The 14,683-nt window shown below is 38.6% G+C and overlaps 1 protein-coding gene across 2 annotated transcripts in view; it reads left to right on the top strand.

Annotated features, from left to right (window-relative positions):
- The first annotated feature begins 414 nt into the window (after window positions 1-414).
- Window positions 415-14,683, top strand: part of LOC106870088 (uncharacterized) — a 20,874-nt gene continuing 6,605 nt past the window's right edge. Inside the window, exons 1-2 of one of the 2 annotated variants that reach the window (XM_014916064.3) lie at window positions 415-453; window positions 14,039-14,683. The exon at window positions 14,039-14,683 is cut by the window's right edge and continues 6,605 nt beyond it. The gene's annotated coding sequence lies outside the window, so the exon portion shown is untranslated. Of the gene's footprint in view, window positions 454-9,784; window positions 9,910-14,038 lie in introns of those variants that run through there. The other variant, XM_014916066.3, reaches the window with a different exon arrangement.

Here is a 14,683-nt window from a genome sequence, read left to right as displayed (position 1 = left end):
GGGAGAAAAGAGAGTAAAAGCAACAAGGACAGAGAAAGGTAGATAAATGTGTTAGAGGAGAAGTGCCAGCGAAAAAGAGAGAGGGTGAGAGGTACGGAAAATACATATTAAGAAAGGGGAGTAGTGAGGGGAATTTCTACAAACAGGAAAAAGATAGAGACAGAAGAGAGAGAGAGGGGGCAAAAGAAAGACTAGAACTGAATTAGCGAGAATGAGGGAGGGTGAGAGTTTTTATGAAATAATACCTCCATACATATAAAACTATATAAACACATACACATATGTATAGTATACGTCCACATAGACACGTCTAAAGAGAGGGAGAAGCTGACAAGGCGAGGGGGAGTGGGAGAGTTTGGTAGGGAGAAAAGCGGAGGAAACAGCAACAACAACAACAGCAACAACTACAAGCGTAGAGAAAACCACGAGAGGAGGGAAGCCAGTGAGATGGAGGTAAGTTCTAGCCGTCCTAACTCCCATGTTTTGCCTATAATGTTTATTTTCATGCAGCAAGGTGCTCCTAGGCTACACATCGTGTAAGATGGATGTGAGGGATTTCTGGTCTCTGAAAAAATCTTCTTTTTTTTACACACCGGAGTGCTTCATGGGGTTTTCTGCAACATAATAATCTAGAGATGGATGGATCGACTGACACACACACCGAAAATGCTTTTTCTACAACTCCTGCCGTCGCCTATATTCACATACAGACACACAGTTATACACACACACACACACATATATGTACACAATACATACACGCACACACATACGTATACATACGCACATATATGCTTCTATATTTGTATATATATATATATATATATATATATATATATATATGTATGTATGTGTGTGAGCTTGTGCATAATAATCTTCCTCTCTCCTCTGTGTATATATATATGTGTGTATGTACGTGTCTGTACAATGCATATGTTTGCATGAATATATATATTATACTTTATAATATATATATATATATATATATATATATATATATATATATGAGAGAGAGAGAGAGAGAGATAGTCTATATGCGTGTGTGTCTGTGCATATATATATATATATATATATATATTCTGACAAATCATGTGTATTTATATATAAATGATTCGAGTATATGTACGTACATATATATATATATATATACAGATTGTATATGTGTGTGTGTAATTATAAATAAGTGTATGTGTGTATTATACTGATGCTAGCTACCACCACAAGCATCATCATGATGTCTTCATCGGCTACACCATCATCATTATCATATTAAGTGTATGTACACTCACCAACATCTACACGCTTCAGTGTGTGTGTTTGTCTGTATTATAAATGTGATGTAGCATGCATTCAGGGTAACTGTTGTAAATATAGAGGTACAAATACATACACACACACACACACACACACACACACATAAACATATATATATATATATATATATATATATATATATATTGCCACATACGTACGTACAGATATATAATACACACATACGTACGTACGTTTAAACATACATACTTATATACAGCTATATAACCATCACGACTAAGGCCAATCTATGTATGCATAATATACGCAGCGTAAACACTATATACACATATATCTGATTAGGTCTTTATATTATCATATTTCTACGCCCATATATATATATATATATATATATATATATAGTGTTGTATTAAACTTTCTGCACACAACGTAGGTGCTTCTATATGTAAGTCTACATATATTTATTAGTATATAAACACATGGACACACACACACACACACACACACATATATATATATATATATATATATATATATATATATATATATATGTATATATATACGATGTTCATCTAGTGAGTTGGCCCTTTCAAATTTTCAACGGTCGATTCATATAATCGGCTATTCGCCCGTTGTATGGCAGGTTCCCTTCTCCATGGAAATAGCTATGGGAACGGCACCATGGCAAAAGTCACCCTCTCTTTCTCTCTCTCCTCTCTTTCTAAGTGAGTATATATATATGCATGTGTGTATGCATATAAATATATGTGTGTGTGTGTGTCTGACTTTCTCCCTGTTTCTTTTCTATCAATTATTCTATTATGTCTGTATATCTGTCTGCCTATATACATATATAAATTTATTAGTTCAATCAGTCTATCTATTTGTCTATCTGTCTCTCTGTGTCACTCTGTCTTCGACGTTGGCATCTTTGTTACTCTAATGAGCTGTCGCTTGCTTCATTACCGTCTGGATGACTTTTAATTACTACCACCTATTCTGCCCCATCATCACCACATCACTCATTACAAATACACACACACACACACACACACACACACAGAGTCGTGCGTGTATGTATTATCTATCTATCTATCTATCTATCTATCTATCTATCTGTCTGTCTGTCTGTCTCTCTCTCTCTATATATATATGTGGTTATATGTATTTGTGTGGCTGTATAATATATCTATATATGTGGCTATCCTATATGTGTATGTGTACATGTATGTATGGATATACCTATGTATTATCATATTTATATATATCCATACACATGTAATCCAAATGTGGTTACGTACACATGTGTATGTGTGTGTGTATGTATGCATACTTTAAAAGAAAAATCTAAGCGTGTGTGTGTGCCAGTAGCCGGCCGTAATTGTGTCTCCCTGTACCTCCTGCTTCCACCTGCAGTCGACTATAATTTATAGTACTTTTAACAATACAACCATGCAGTCTGACATCTGACACAGCCACACACACACACACATCACACACACGGCCGCGCCAGCGTACACATACTTATCTCTCTTCGCACGGACATACACACAAGCCTTTCTCCCTTTACTACCACACACACACACACACACACACACATACACACTTGTCTTCTGTGTGTGGAAACACCTATGTGATTGTCTGTGAGTTGAGGAAAATAGTTGAAAATAATTCTGGACAGGATTTCTTACACATTATATTCAGTGTTTGTGTTCGTATGACATGCTTAAGCGCGTAATTTATATATGTATCTGCACATACTTCTCACGAGTAGTACCCTTAATTGTTTAAAAGGTCACACGTTTTGTGATTCTGCTGGGGTAACAAAAGTTCCAGCCATGTGGGGTTGACCAGACGAATGTTTTCAAGAGAGTGGAAAGATTTAAAATAAAGTGGATGGCGGGAGATGGATAGAAAAAGATTTTAATAAAGAAACGGACGGAGCGAGAGAGAAGCGGATAATGAAAAGATGGACCTTAGTCTGATAAGAGCTCGTTTCTGTTGGTTTAAAGACGTTCAGCTTGTGAGGTTGCCGTGCCTGAAGAAATACCAAAACCTGATGGTGAAGAGGAGAATTCATCCACAATATTCAATTAGTTTGCAATATTTTGGGAGGTCGTCGAACCATTTGCTGTTGCTGTTTATATTTTAAGTGAAGGGAAACACTCATCATCCGTTTTGGCCATGCTTACGAAGCCTCTTAATTTATCAGACAGCTCATTGTCTCATCAATATTTCGATCTCTGGTCCTTGCAGACATAATAGGGCGTCTCTCCTACAGTCAGTTGGAAGACGTGAGGCAAAGCTAAACAACCCCCCTGTCGACTCTGATTAAAAAAAAGTATTCAAGCTATAACCATCACACCCTTTTCCTCACCCCAAGGAATAGTGTACACTGGACTGTGTTATAACAACGTCTCTCTCTTTTTTTAAGGCCGTTCTGAGGGAGATTTGACTGCTATTGGAAGCAGGTCTATCGACCACGTATAGACTCCCTCATTTAATGTTGGCAGATCTCAATTAGTCATACTAGCTGTGAATCTTTTTCTGCATTGCAGTCGCTGACTGGGACTTCTGCCATCTCTTCTCTCACGTTCACTTAACATCGATGAGGCTTCAGATAAAAACTGACCCTTTTACCAAGAAGCTTCTCGTTGACATAATCCATCTGTCAATGTGGAACTTCTTGCAGATCGAATGGTTAAGAAGTTATCTTTGCAAGCACAGGGTCTCGGGTTCGATCCTGCTACTTTGTATCTTGGGCAAATGTCATTTTTTTTTTTGAAGCTTTGAGTTCACGGAAACTCTCCCGTCGGTTGGATTGTACCTGTAATTCAAAGAGGCATAGCTTTGTCATACATTGTATCATGCTGGTTCTCCCTGAGAATTATTTGAAGGTTATTTGTAGAATATTCAACCGTTTGAACGTTAATTCAGGAGCGGGTAATTCGGTTGATCGAACAGGTTTATGGGAGAGAGTGACCGGCTGAATATTCCGTCTAAATGTACCTCTTGCATAGATCTGTGGTTCTCAACCAGTTTTTGCTTATAGACCCCTTTGATTACTATTTTACTCAGGTAGATTCTCACAACCATTCGGTGTTTAAAAAGATCCCATTATATTTTTATAATAAAATGTTATTAGGAATTGTATAAAAGAATTGTTAAAATATTTTGTGTATCATAGAAATATGACCAATTTATTGCACATAGATTCAACAAACTCTTACCAAGAGTCATACGGATCCTGGTTGAAAGCCACTGTCACAAATCGTGATTGTCCTAATTCGATATTTCTCGGGTGTTACTGTCGTGAGCAACTAGTTGAGACCGAAGGCTATACATCGTGTTAAGAATGTATTTGTGCTGTATATGACTCAAACTTGGAGCAAATTTAGCACCTGTTTAGGAAATAGGTCTCTACCCATTCATGGGCTGGTTATTTTAAAGATTGGGGCATTTATTTGCAAATATGGTAATTTATCAGACGCATGGCTTCTCAGTAAATAAACCTCACATTGATGTGATACAGAAAAAATTAATCAATATTGTAAAAAAAAAAAGGGCTAGAACTACAAAGTAGGGCACGTCTTAAATCAACAGTTGCAACCTCTGAAACTGTCTTCTTGATTACGGGTAATGAGAACCTTCTGATTTTGTCAAGGATTTTCTTTAAATGCTATTCCGTAGCAATCAAGTCTCATGTTTAGATTTTGGTGGATTGACTACCCAGAGGGTGGAGAGGATTTTAAAAACACGCAAGGCTGTTTGCTCGTTGTTTTGGTAAAGTTTCTAAATGGTAAAGAAAGAATATCGCTTGTTTTATAGACTTTGTATTTAGTAAACACGTTACTATGGACTGAATTACCCGAAGAGCAGAACTTGCTTTAAAAGGTTTTGTAATCCCGTGAGTTGCTTCTGTCCTCCTTCTTGAATATGTTTACAACCAGATCCGCAATGAACACCAACGTTGACTGCGTCGTCAACCTGAAACGAATTTTATTTTTTATTTTTTATCTTGCAGAAGGTTTGTCATGGGTTGGATCATTGAATCTGATTGAACATATAAAAAAAACAACAAAAAATGTCTCTTTTTTTCTGGGCCAGAATCTCGATTGTGTTTGTTTATTGCTTTTCCCCTTTTTTCTGGATATACTTTGCAGTTCTCTCCTTGCCTGGGGCTAAATATATTTCGTTGAAAAAATACTTGGAGGATCTACATTCCTTTAACTTACTTTTGTAAAAGCTTTTGAATTCCCGTATTTAATGGCATATAAGACGCATTTTTTTTTAATGTTTAAAACAAAAAAGATAATCTCCTCGGGTCCCATATACAAAGTTGAAACTGTCATTAGCTAATTTTGTTCCTGACGTTCACTTTTTTCTGAATATGTACTGCTAAAATTAGGGTTCGTCTTATGTGCCCGTGTATCTTTAATACCATCAAATACAATACTCTAAATTTCTTTGATGCAGTTAGTAGAAAGGCGAGCAATCCTGCTGTTTCTTCCAGTTTTCGTGTTGTCGTCATCAGGTTTACTTTCTTCTAAACAGAAATCATTCATATTTAAGAGTTGTATCTCAGTATTATGCTAGTAGTGTCGGTGGCAATTGCAGTTTAGAGGTCGTTACTGCCCGGGATGTTGGAGGGGATCGGATTTTGTTGAGGTACATCAAAAACATTTATTCCACGTGTTGGGAAAAATTATTGTCCTGATTGACAATATTTTCTGTCTTTAATAAGACGCCTCCTGTGATAGTGTATTGATGAATGATGCCAAAACTCTTACTCCAGCTTCTGTCGAGCTGGCTGAAGCCCTTATCAATCTACAGCAACAATTCATACGAAAACCTGTTCCTACTGAGAACCGAGTTGTGGATATGACCTTGTGTTAGGATCTGATAGCATCTAGAATAATGACACGAAATTCTCAGCTCTCAGTAGGCCGTGGGCTCTGGCCCTTTTTGTAAACCTAGTAAATATTTCAAAAAAGAAAACCTCAAATAAATGACATTTTCACCGTAATTTTCAAACGGAACACCATCACTAACACCCAATACAACCTCTAATTCACACTCTTCTCACCGATATTCTTCAAAGCAAATTTTCAACCTTTTGCGCGCTCTCTCGCAGACACACACACGTTTGTGCCTTTGCAAACGTAGTCAATAGTCCCAACCGAAATAAACACACACTAAATGCACATCTGAGTGATTAAGAAATATACGATTCACAACATTTATGATAAAGGCAGGGAATTCCGTTTATATACACACACACACACATACACACATGTACATGATGGGACCGCCCGTCGAAAACGATGTGCGAGTGTTCCGTAACGAACTGCAGCAACTCCAACAAACTGGAAGAGCAACATTCAGATGTGTGTATGACGTGTAGTAAGAAGTTTGCTTCCCATTCCCATGGTTCCGAGTTCAGTTCCACTGCGTGGCACCTCGGGCAAGTGTTTTCTATAGCCTCGAGCTGATCAAAACCCCTTGGGAGTGGATTTCGTAGACGGAAACTGAAACAAGCTGGTCGTGTGCGTGTGGCGCGCGTGTGTGTGTGCGTGTCACCACTGCTTGACGCCCCGCCGTAACGCTGCGGTTCGGCACAAGTGATCGATAGAATAATTAGCAAGCTTTCAAGAAAAATAAATACCGAATTCGAACCGTTCGATTAAACCCTTCAGGGCACTGCCCCAGCATGGCCACAAGCCAATGACTGAAACAGAAGTTAAATATGAAGGTAACAATAACTCTTCTCCCTTCCATGTCTTTCTCATACACACACACACACGTGTAGAAGAGAGGAGGGAATAGATAGATAGATAGATAGATAGATAGATAGATAATGGATGTTTATCTCCCGTTTATCTGTCTTCCCTTATTTCCCCTCCCCCCCCCCCAGGAACCTCCCTCTGTCTCCCCTTATTCTTTTTATCCCCTCCACTCTTTAATACCTTACCACATCCTACTCCTCCCACTCTCTACACATCTTACCCTTTCTCCTTCTCTCTTGACCGACATACAACTCATGTACACACACGCAACTTTTTATGCATGTTAAATTAAATTGCTTTTATTTTTAATCCTGTTGAGTGTGTACCTAGTAGCCTACACTTATGTTTGGTGTCATAAACTTCAGAACTTATAATAAAATATCTGAGATAGCAGTTTGTGAAGATTATACACTTTCATAGTGTATCTACCGAATTACAAACGAAAAAAAAATCGGCGCCTGTTACTCGTTGCATTCTTCCTAAGCTGAAAGCTGCTTGGCTGTCGGTGTAGGACGAATATTAGTAGACATTCCTTGTGTGAATAACCAGTCCAGACTAGTGGAGGAGCTTATTGTCAGCTTCGTCCTGCCGAGAAAAGAAAGGCCCTCTGGATAAACTAGTACGGTGTCTACTCTGTGAAGTTGAACGTATAATTCATTAAACATACCTTTGAGAACTTATTCTCACAACTTTTCGTATATTCAGTTGTAGAACATGTCAAAATTGTTACAATTGTCTGATGGTATTTACAAAGGGCCCTTTTGTTTTGTGCTCAAATTCCACTGAGGTCAATTTTGCCTTTCGTCCTTTCGAGGTGGGTAACTTAAGTCACCAGTCAATTTCTAGGATCGATGTAATATTCCTAAAAAGCTTAACTTACACCGCCCTTTAAACAAATTAAACTTTAAACCTATTGATGAATAAATACTGCATTGTACTATTTTGTGACAGCGAGACCGTATTCCGTTAGGATTTGATCGCAAAACTGTGATATTCGGCAGTTTAGGCACTGATAGGAATGTAGGAAGACATTCCGTGGGGCCGACTGCATTATAGTTCCATAACCTATAAAGATGGTAAGATTCCACCAACTGGGAGCGGAGCCCCGAACTCTCTCCAATTTGAACCTTTTCACACTAATCTGACCAGGTAAGAAGTTTGTTTCCCAACCACATGGTTCCGGGTTCAGTCCAGCTGCATGGCACCTTGGGCAAGTGCTTTTTACTATAGTCCCCCGGTCCGACCAAAGCCTTGGGAGTGGATTTGGTAGACGAAAACTGAAAGAAGCCCGTCGTATATAATACCTGTGTGTTTGTCCCCCACCACTGCTTGACAACCAGTGCTAGTTTGTTTACGTGTCATAACTTAGCGGTTCAGCAAAAGGACTGACAGAAATAAGTATCAGATTTTTAAAATAAGTGCAGTCCAATGATTGATACAATTTCGTGCCGTTCTGAGAAGATGAATTCTTAAATGCGACCATTTCAGATTATGAATATTGGTTCCAGGTTTTGGGCACAAGGCTAGCAATTTCGGGGGACGGGGTAAGTCAATTACATCGATGTCAGTGCTCAACTGCTGCTTATTTTATCGACCCCGAAAGGACGAAAGGTGAAGTAGACCTCGTCGGGATTTGAACTCAGAATGTAAAGATGGACGGAATGCCGTTAAGCATTTTACCCTGCGTACTAAACTGAGACTATGAACATCTCGTTGTTGGTCTGCTCCTGGGTCTGTTGCCAGTTGGCTCGGCTGCAAGGATCCGTCTTTCGATTCTTTCCTGCCACATTCTCATCACCAGTTCCATGTGGCATTCCAAAACTCCACTGAATTTGTCGCACTGGTCCTATATTTGAAATCGAAAGCTTTTTTGTGTTAAGTGAGTAGCTATTATGATAGCAGTGACTTCGAAAACAGTTGACTGGCGCCGGGAATTTCTTGTAAAATATTACGAAATAGTTTAAACGAACATTGAACCATAGAGCCATCGTTTCGTGGGTAACTTTAACCACTTAACACACACACAGACATGCAGTCACAGTTACTGACACAGAACTTTATGGTCCTCTCCACTACCATCTTTAAAAAGAAAGGAAACGTTAGCAATGTACTCTTAGCTATACAAGAAGACGAGGTCGTGGTCGGTGTTTAGAATTCCTTTAGCCCTTGGTTCGCTCGATCAGAGCTGAACACACCATGAGCGCATACGTGTGGATCTGTCAACACGCACCGGGGTCCGTGCACTTGCTAGGAATAACAATCAAATCGTCCTCACATCACATCGCCGTCTTAAAAGTGAAGGACAACGAATAATGCAGTCTTCGAAAGTGGGTTGGACGGTTACAGCTGGATGCTTTTGAACATAACTGCTCGACCATGGTTTATCTCGGGCGAAATCGTAAACGCGTTACCGTCTGGAAGTACGTGCGTGTGTATTAAGTATGTGTGTGTGTGTGTGTGTGCGTTAACAAGTATATATGTGTATGCATGCTAATAAGTGTTTATGTATTAATAAGTGTGTATTAGTAAGTATATATGTGTGCTAATAAGTGTGTGTGTGTATCAATCAGTGTGTATATGTTTATAAGTATAAGTGCACGCGCGCGTGTGTGTACGTGTATGAAAGTGTTAATAATCGTGTGTGTGTGTGGGTGTTAATAATCGCGCGCGCGCGCATGTGTCTGTTTATAAGCATGTGTCGGTGTGTATGTGTCTGTTTATAAGCATGTGTGGGTGTGTATGTAAGGCAGCTCTTCATTCATGGGCAGATAACTTGATAAATATTGATGGCAATTCCTTCACCTTTGCACTTCTTCCTCTCGAAATATTTTATCACAGACTTAAAGGAAATGTGAGATATTTTTTTAATTATTATCTTTTTCTTTAATTTCTCGACGTTAATTCGTCTCGTTGTTTCCTCTCTCTCTCTCTCTCTCGCTCCTCTCTTCCTGTCGTCTTTATCTATAAAATGTATTGCTTATAATTTAAGAAAGTAGAAACACCAACGAGATAAACTTGCAGGACAAGAGTTACCATTTAATCACAGACAGCTTCTGTAATAGTCTGGCTCTCTTATTGATTTCAGAGGATAATCTTGTTTGTCTTCCAACCCACGAACATGTATATGTCTGTATATATATATATATATATATATATATATATATATATATATATATATATATATATATATATATACATATATATATATATATATGTATATATAGTATATATATATATATATATATAGTATGGTGTATGTGGCCTATGTACAGCTTTCTGACAGTGTTACAGAACTCGATACTATTATGAACTTAGTTGTCCATTCCCAGCCGGTAGCTTTCAGCTTCCCCAAACAAGTTTTCCTTACTTGTGACTGTGAGATTGGTGGAAACTTTCAGTTGAAACAAAAACACTAAAAATTCTGTTTCTAATGAGAATTCTGTATTCCAAAGATCTGTGTATATATCTATGTATAATGTGTGTCTAGTCATATATATTCCTGGCACTCCGTCGTTTACGACGACGAGGGTTCCAGTTGTTCCAATCGAAGCAACAGCCTGCTTGTGAAATTAACGTGCAAGTGGCTGAGCACTCCACAGACGTGTGTACCCTTAACGTAGTTCTCGGGGAGATTCAGTGTGACAAGGTTGGCCCTTTGAATTACAGGCACAACAGAAACAGGAAGAAAGAGTGAGAGAAAGTTGTGGTGGAAGAGTACAGCAGGGCTCGCCACCATCCCCTGCTGGAGCCCCGTGGAGCTTTAGGTGTTTTCACTCAATAAACACTCACAACACCCGGTCTGGGAATCGAAACCGCGAGTCCGCTGCCCTAACCACTGGACCATTGCGCCTCCACAGTCATATATATATGTGCATATGAGTGTGTATATGACTGTGTGTGTGTGTGTATATCCCTTCATTCTTCACCCTGTTCTCTCCACCCATATTTCACATTGATCACCCTCCTCTGCTGCCAAATTATCACCATCGTGTATCTCTCCCACCTTATATGTACCATTGGTCACTTGTGCCCCACCCCTTTCTCACATCTACTCCCCAGCCCTGCTCAGGCTCCACACCCAACCCCTTCTCTTCCCTACCTTTCTTTCAACACTCATTCTTCGTTCATTATATTCGCCCCCCTCAACTACCCCCCAATCCCCCCCTCTCTCTGTGCCAGTTACTGTTGAGCTTTTGTTCTGCCCCATTGATTTCTATTCACCTTGTACTTTGAGGATCCACCTTGACACCATGTCCCCTCTCTATTTATATATGCCTTTCCTGCTCCACCCTATCTTTTATAATGTGAATAGACATGTAACCCATCTACAGCAAGAAACCCCTTCTGTTCTGGCCCCTTCTCTCACACTTTAATGATATAGTTATTGTAATGAATTCTTCACTATATTCAAAATTAATTCTAACAAAGACAGTGCATTTCAGCAGAGATATGGTAACAAAAGGGTTAAAGTGATCTCGTCGAAATTTCATGTTAATTTATATTCAAAAGACTAGATTATTTTACTAAATTCTTTATTATTTGTAAAATTAACTGAAACACAGTCATTGCATTTCAACAGCACTATGGTAACAAAAGGGTTTAAATTTAACCCTAGACACGCAAGCACATGTCTTTGTAGTTATATTAGTAACATAAAGGCACTGAAGTTGAGTCATAAACTTCATTTAGTCAGAACTCTGCCACCACCAGCATCATTTAATGCAGTTGAATGAAAGAGAGAGAGAGAGAGAGAGACTTGACCTTTCTTGACTTGTTACATATCTGTGTCACTGCTGTTGTATCATTGGTCAGCTTTTGTGGTGGAGGGAGGGTTGACCTGACCAGTTCAGACTCATAAGTATATATATATACAGGGGATTATTATTATTATTATTATTATTATTCTGCCGAGGTCAACTTTGCCTTTCATCCTTTCGGGGGTTGATAAATTAAGTACCAGTTACGCACTGGGGTCGATGTAATCGACTTAATCCCTTTGTCTGTCCTTGTTTGTCCCCTCTATGTTTAGCCCCTTGTGGGCAATAAAGAAATTATTATTATTATCATTATTACTATTATTATTATCATTATTATTATTATCATTATTATCATTATTATTATTATCATTATTACTATTATTATTATTATTATTATCATCATTATTATCATTATTATTATTATCATTATTACTATTATTATTATTATCATTATTACTATTATTATTATTATCATTATTATTATTATTATTATTATCATTATTATTATTATCATTATTACTATTATTATTATTATTATTATCATTATTACTATTATGGTGGCAAGCTGGCGGAATTGTTAACACACCAGGTAAAATGCTTAACGGCATTTGGCTGTTCTTTCGTTCTGAGTTCAAATTGCGCCGAGGTCAACTTTGCCTTCCATCTTTCAAGGTTGATGAAAAAGTACCAGTTGAGTACTGGGGATCAGTGTGATCGATTTACCCCCTCCCCTCAAATTTCAGGCCTTGTGCCTACAGTAGAAAGAATTGTTGTTGTTGCTTAGCTTTTGGCCAGCACTGACCCATGATGAAAGGTCATTCAACAGATGACCATCCCATCGTTTTTTCAGCTGAAGGCTTCTCCAGGTCACAACAACCTAGAATGTGGTTGGAGGAAAACGTGACTGCTATTTCTGTCATGTGGCAAGACACTGTGTTAAGACTGACCTATCCAACCCACACCAGCTCATGAAGGAGATGTAAACATGATGAGGAGGAGGAGGATGTCCACATGTTTTAATCCCCAGTTGTGAAAGTGCGTGGCTTAGTGATTAGGGGTTTGGGCTCATGATTCTGAGGTTGTGAGTTCGATTCCTTGTGGTGCATTGTACCCTTGAACGAGACACTTTATTTCTCATTGCCCCAGTCCACTCGGCTGGCAAAACTGAGTTGTACCTGTGATTCAAAAGGGACAGCCTTGTCACATTGTGTGTCAAGTTGAACTTGCTTCAGAGCTACTTGGAGGGTACACGTGTCTATGGAGCACTCAGCCACTTGCATATAAATATTATGAGTAGACTGTTCCATTGATTAGATCAACCAGAACCCTCATTGTTGTAACCGGCAGAGCACCAGGTGTTAATCTTCAGTCATGGCTGTGTGGTTCGGTTTGTTTTGCATCTGTGTTGAAGATGATGGTTGTTCATAAATTAGGAGCTGGAAGATTTTTCTGGTTGCAACAAGAGTGAAGGGTGGGAGAAGTTACACCCTAAATTATTTCACTTTCCCAATGTAAAAACCAGCTGGTGTTGCACTTCCATCTGACCCACTATATACAGTCCTTTCTCCCCACAACATCAACCTTCTGGAATCTTCTTGCTCCTGTCCTTTTTGCACAAGGTATATTTCAATGTTGTTATTATTTATAATTCAGGTCACTGCCTGGGATTGAACTCTGCGTAGTGATTAAGAGCGCGGGCTACTAACCCCAAGATTCTGAGTTCGATTCCAGCAGTGACCTGAATAGTAATAATAACAATAATAATAATAATAATAATAACATCGAAAAATACCTTCAAAATTTCCCTCAAGACACCTGATGAAGGCTGGAGAGTATATCAGCCGAAACTTTGTGTTAACAACAAGCAAGATGAGGACAAATATCCATCAAATGTAAATAATGTAATATTCAGAACTTTAAGTATTCTGGGACTTAATGGGTTAAGGTGGTGCTGCAGCATGGCCACAGTCAAATGACTGGAAAAAGTAAAAGAATTGTTTTATTTTTATTTTAAGTTGAATATTTTTCTCTTGAGAATTAGTGTTTCATTATTTTGTATAATCCGCAAAAAATTTAATTAAAGCTTTGATTATTATAATTATTGTATGTATGCCATTCTCTCTCTCCCTCCCCCTCTCTCTCTCTCTCTCTCACTTTCGTTATGTATTTTATATTAGCATCTTTTAATTTTGTTTTTTATTTCTTCTCTCATTTTCTTTTCAGCCGATCCAGATTTGTACCCAGTAAATGAAGGATTCCACCACCTTCCCCCTCTCTCCTCCTCTCTCTCTCTCTCTCCCTCCCTCTCTCTGTCTCTCCCTCTCTTTCTCATTCACTCCCTCTCTCACTCTTCCCATTTCCAACAGAAAGCAAGAAGAAAAGCTCTTTCAAAATTTCCAGTGGCCTCACCATTCTCCTTCCGGTTCCACAGAGACATAATACCAACACAAAAATGAAAACACCAAAGATTCTTTCTGCTCCTCCTCCTCTTCTTCCTCCTCATTGTCTAACCTTCTGAATGGACAGTATTCTCTTTTTCCTGACTTCTTTCAAACCTCATCACGTTGCGAATCATCATTTTTATTATCCTTATTTTGTTTTGTACATTTTGTCCCTCCCTAACGGCAACATTACTTAAAGAGGATGGAACAGTTCGTCACTACAAGGCAGGCGTCTTGACCATTTCATATCTCCCTGTGTTCTCTCTGACCAATATTTCATCAGCTCCACCACCACCACCATACAACAACGACAATAAACTTTGGCAGTTTTTCTCACTGCAAAATCACTATAAACATCTAAGGTGGAGCAGATCTGTTTGTTATTTCAACATGTGTTAATTAACAGCAATGATCGTTTAACAACTGG

This window comes from Octopus bimaculoides, chromosome 14 (genome assembly GCF_046866305.1).
Source record: "Octopus bimaculoides isolate indiv1 chromosome 14, ASM4686630v1, whole genome shotgun sequence".
Classification (NCBI taxonomy): domain Eukaryota; kingdom Metazoa; phylum Mollusca; class Cephalopoda; order Octopoda; family Octopodidae; genus Octopus; species Octopus bimaculoides.
The sequence above is the reverse complement of the archived record's forward strand: the minus strand, read 5'-3'. Positions and strand labels throughout refer to the sequence as shown.